The following is a 6,000-nucleotide window of genomic DNA, read 5'->3' as shown; positions in this document are numbered from 1 at the left end:
TCATTATAACATTTTAGATATAATGTGAATGTGAATATAAATGGAATGAATTAGGATATTCCACAAATACCAAAAATAAAGAGGAGAAGCATTGTGGAAAATATACACCACCACAATCACAGACATTCAGAGAATTCTGGGCAGCATTCTATTGTGGACAAGATTAGATTTCTCAGTGGATGCCTGTGTGAGTAGAAAAAAATGAGGCAATTTGCTTTGTAATTCATGTAGAAAATCACAGACATTTTAAATTCAAACAACAGGTCTCTCTGTCTATCTATCATTCTATCTATTGTTCTATCATTAATTCTGTCTGTTGTTTGAGTATGTCTGTCTGTCTGCTATTCTATCTATCAGTTGTCTATGGATGTCTATGGATGGATATGGATGTCTGTCTATCTGTTGTTTTAGTATAGATGGTTGTCTGTCTGTCTTTCTGTTTGTCAATCCAGTATGAATGCCTGTCTTTCTTTCTATCTGTTGATTTCGTGTGGAGGTTTATCCGTCTGTCTTTCTGTCTCTTGTTTTAGTATGCATAATTGCCTGCCTGTCTGACTTTTTGTCATAAGTATTTTAGTATGAATGACGGCCTGTCTGTTGTTCTAGTATGAATGCCTGTTTGTTTCTCTTTTTGTTGTTTTAGTATGGATGTCTGTGCATGTCTGTTGTTCTAGTATGGATGCCTGTCTGTCTATCTGTCTTTTTAGTATGGATGTGTGTTTACTTGGCTTTCCACCTGTCATTATGGAATATATGACTGTCTGTTGCTTTACTATGGATAATTGTCTGTCTGTCTGTCTTTCCTACTATGGATGACTGTCTGTCTGTCTGTCTGTCTGTTATTCTAGTATAGATGCCTGTCTGTTTGTCTGTCATTTTAGTATGGATGACTGTCTGTCTGTATATCTGTCTGCCATTCTAGTATGGATGACTGTCTGTTATTCTAGTATGGATGCTTGTCTGTATGTCTGTCTGTCATTCTAGTATAGATGACTGCCTGACTGTCCATCTGTTATTCTAGTATGGATGCTTGTCTGTCTGCCTGTATGGATGCCTGTATGTCTGTCTGTCATTCTAGTATGGATGCCTGTTTGTTATTCTAGTATGAATGTTTTCCTGTCTATTCAGTATGGATGACTGACTGCGTATATTTCCGTGGTGTACCTGTCTGACATTAATGTATTTGTTGTGTAAACAGCAGTAAACCGTGAGTCCATCTTGAGCAAATCTGTATTTGTGGTTTGTTTTGGCAGCGGTTTTGTTAAATGTCAGAGCTGTGTGTGGTGAATTGGATCAGCTGTCAGTTAGAAGGGTCTAAATATAAAGCTGTATTATTCGCCTGATTTTGGGGGTTGTTCCTTTGGTCTCTTCTGGAATCTGTGAGAACTGAGGGCTCTTTGTGAACCTCCATTTGCTCCCGTCACCACTGGGAATAGAGGGACACATGCCACTCCGAACCCCGCTGTCCATCATTGACAAAGAAATCTCAAGCAGACACAGAAAGAACATATTTTTGTAAAGATTCGAATGTAAGTGTGTGTGTATAGTTCTGTGCCATGGGAGACAGGAACTCTGTGTGTGTGGAAACAGTGGTGTGACCTATATTGGCAACAAAAGACTCAGCCAGGGGTCGGTGTGGATCTCTCTCCTGTCCCCGCGAGGTTGGTGTGTGAATTTAGGGCAGTGGTCATCTCTCAGCGGGACATCATGTCCTCTGTCAGCCTGAGCTGCGCTCCAGAGGTGCCGGCCTTTCAAGCCCAATCTCTTCATCTGATGCTTTGTGGGGAGGCGAGCTTTTTGCTCACAGAAATACATTTCTGTCAAACAATAGCAGATAGGCCACAGAGAAGAGTGGGCGGAGGTACGGCTCTCTCCTGCCGAGTGAATCTGTGTGAGGCTGACATTGTATACATGTGTGTGTTCATTATCTGTGTGTGGATGAAAAGAAAACATGACCATCCAAACAACTTCCAGAGCAGAATAGATTGCAGGCATTACAGTGCAAATGAATATGAAGCAAGGGCATTTAGCTTGTCAATTTGAAAAGCGAGAGAGATAGAAATATAGAATCTGTTGGACATAGTAGTTGTAGTAGCTGAAGATTATGCTGTCATCATATTAGAGAATAAATGTGGAATCAGACCAGGTTTAGTAGCTAAAGTGCTCCAAGATAATGGGCAGCAGTGCTCATGTTGAAAAGGTTGGGGTCAGCCAGATGTTTTTGAAATAAGTCTCTTATGTTGACCAAAGCTGCAAAAAAAACAAAAAAACAAAACAAAAAACAAAAAACATAATATTTTGAAATATTATTCCAATTTAAAATTCTGTTTTTTATTTTAATACATTTTCAAATTTATTTCTGTGATGCAAAGCTGAATTTTCAGCAGGCATTAATCCAGTCTTCAGTGTCACATGATCCTTCAGAAATAATTCTAATATGCTACTCAAAACTTATTATTATTCTCAGTGTTGAAAACACAAATATAATATTTTTGTGGAAACCATGATGCATTGTTTTCAGGATTTTTTGATAAATAGAAAGTCCAAAATAACAACATTTATAGTATTTAAAAACAAAATATTTTATATTTAACATTTTATCCTTGTTAAATAAAAGTATTCATTTCTAAAAAAAAGAAAAAAGAAAAGAAAATATAAATAGATAGATATATGAATAGATAGATACTGTAGATTGTACTGACTCCAAACTTATATTTATTCTGAAAGAAGCTTAACGATTAATTGTAAGGTAATATAATTTAAAAAGTGGAAGTAATATAACTTCGTGCCATTTACCACTCAATTTTTCCTCTCAGAAAAGTGAAAGTATTATAAACCTCTTTGATTCCAGTTCACCCGAGGCTTCATTATTACCACATCAGGAAGGTTCAACATGGCAGTACAGTCATTAAAAGAAAAACCCTGAAGGGCCAGCTATGCAATAAAATGTAATTTTATGAGAGGAAAAAAAAGTCTTGTACAAATTATATGACAGCATGATTCAGCTGTGTGGAATTACAATGTGGGGTTATTTTAACCATGTATTTTTCATACATCCGAAAATGGAAGTGAGTAGAGATGCATGAAATCAACTTGCATGACACATACAAATGGAAAGAACTGCAAAGAGAACATCTAACCCCTGAAAGGATCAATGCCAGATGGCTGCGGAACACTGTAACCCTGTATTAAAGGAACATCAGCAACTCATAAATCTAAGATAAATACAGACCACACTGTCACAAAAAATACATAATTGAAAGTGGAATTTTGGGAAAACAAGTCAAAACTGAAGTAAAATTCGAATGGAACAGGACCTACAAAGAGAACCGTTTTAGGTAGAGTGCTTATAAATTACTGACTTTGTCTCAGTCAGGGGTTGATTCTGCCTAGTAATTCAGAGAATGTACAGACTCAGCAAAGTTACTAAAAAAAGACACAGAAAATCTTGAATCTGTGGGCAGTGGGAACTCTCTTCTGGAATAAATACAGTACAACTTTTATTAGTTTCCAAGTTCCTTACTTTCTTCACTGAGTGAAAGTAACACACTGGCTCTGCTCGCTCCAAAACCTACTAAGTTTCTTTGCCCTACATAGGCAGTATTCTAAGCCAGCATCCTGACTGAAAAGCAACCTCATAAATGACTGATCTGGAACACTCACAGGCAGCAACTCTATCTATAAAGTTCACAGGGGACTCTATTGATTTCAGAACAGTTTAGCATTAGCAAGTTGCTAAGCTAATTGTGCAACACTATAATAAGCAGATAAATACACACCAAACACTTGAATGAATTATGTTATTAATTAACATTTCTTTTGCTTTTTCTGCGTAGCTTGTCTAAATGCACAAAGGGGTTTTTGTGTTTGCAAAGGATCCCTACTGAAAAGACTAGTTGGTCACCAACTAGACTAGCACTAGCCAGCAAAATCCTGGCTTGCCCAGCATGGAAATTATGCTGGTCTAAGCAAGTCTATTCAGCAGGGATGCTTTATCATAATCATAAACATAACTTTTGGAACAGAGTGTGCCTGTGATGCCTTACATGCTGTCTTTGTGCAGTTCAGTGATTTGGAACACAGCCACTGTCCTCATTGCCTAAATATATTTTATACACCCGCACTATATTACATGCTTTGGCTGTATTGTAAATCTTTACAGTGGTGCTAATAAAGCTTTGTTGACTTGGAGGGAATGAGAGAAAGAAATGCTTTGTGATGGCTTTGCTATGTGGTTTCTGGTTTGTGTGTTTCTCTTGGCAGCAGGGCTCGTTATCCGTGCAGCTGCATTGATCTTTCCCCGCTGGCTGGCCTTACCGCAGCACCTTCACGGCCCATGGACAAACCCATTAGCACAAACATAAAGCCCACAGCCACACATTCTCCTATACCGAGTCATTGACACGCACACGTAAACCCCTATAGACTGTCATATACTGTATCGGCATGAAGTCTCATCTGTTTTGCAGCCTATTCTGTTTAAGAATCCCCAATTTAGATAGGAAGAGTCTGTCTGATCGACATGTAAATAGGCCAGTCACAGTTTATTTGTCTGAAATGACTGTTATGATAAAAAATAAATAGCTGTTGTAGACAACTTTGCACACTTTGGAGAACAGAACATATATATTTAGACTTTGTAAATGGCACGTATGTTTAGACTTTACAATTAGCAATCTCCAAAGGGAAAGCAACATCCAAAGGCAATGAATAATTTTCACTAATTCATGCCCCCCCACCAATATATATATATATATATATATATATATATATATATATATATATATGTGTGTGTGTGTGTGTGTGTGTGTGTGTGTGTGTGTGTGTGTGTGTGTGTGTGTGTAAAAAATCCAATTAACAAAATGTTGGAAAGGTAAAATTTAATAAGTTTATAAAATTTTTAAAATGTATGAAAATTTAACTATTTTTCTTGCTTGGGCTTAGTTGAGAAGGCATATTATAATAAGTCTGCACAAAGATATTTTAAAAACATTAAATGAATGGTTATTTTCAAATCCAGTCAACATTCAGAATGCTAAATGTTGACCAAACTAATAAGAAAAAAATCCAGCCATCATGCAACCTATTTGACGTTTTTGAGGGGATATTTAGAAGTGTTTTAAGAAGAAAGAAGAAAGGTGAATATTTAGGTTAAGTGTAGGCTACGTTATGTCAAGTTCACGAGTCAGGTGGCACTGATCAAATTTGTATTTAGACTGAATTTATCAAAGCGTATATATTAAAAAGGTGTAAACGTTTTATTTAAAATGTATACATTTAAACATACAATATATATGTTTAATTCTAGTGGGTTGTATGATATTTTTGTGCTTCTGTAAAGTGAAAAGATGCTTGAAGAGATTGTGTGGTCTCTCTTTTTTTGAAGCTTAATACGACTAACAGAAATCTTTGAAACGTGTAATGTAAACCACAGTGATACGCTTATTTGAAGTGAATAAGGGTGTGTTAAATGGGGTTTTGCATGTGTAAACTATTGCAAATGTCCCCTGAAGTTAAAAGACAACATTAAACGTGACTAAAAACCTGGAGCCACAGTGAAATTTTGCTCTTTTCAAATGGGGCAAATTACAAAAGGTGTTACTGGTCTCATGGATGGCGCTTTGGAAGAGGAGTTCATCGTTCCGAACTAAAATTAACAACTGAATCCATTCACAAGGCAGTTATTAAAGCAGGCTGCATCTCAGACAGTTCCCTATGTAGTGAATCAGTATGTTGTGCACTGGTAAAGACAATCGCAACAGGCAGGACCATTATATTTTGATATTTTCTTTTAAATGCTCTTTAAGGTAGACATATAATATGAAATGTACATGTTCTGTTACAAATCCTAGCAACACATGAACAAAGTCACCATCAGTGCTCCCTGTGTTGTGCAATGGATTATTAGTTTTTTTTTTGTGTGTGTGTGTGTGTGTGCCAAAAAACATGGGTTTCATCACAAATTTAATTAACTGATATTGTTACATTGTAAATGATTTA

This window comes from Cyprinus carpio, chromosome B19, assembly GCF_018340385.1.
Source record: "Cyprinus carpio isolate SPL01 chromosome B19, ASM1834038v1, whole genome shotgun sequence".
Lineage (NCBI taxonomy): Eukaryota > Metazoa > Chordata > Actinopteri > Cypriniformes > Cyprinidae > Cyprinus > Cyprinus carpio.
Note: the sequence above shows the minus strand (reverse complement) of the source record.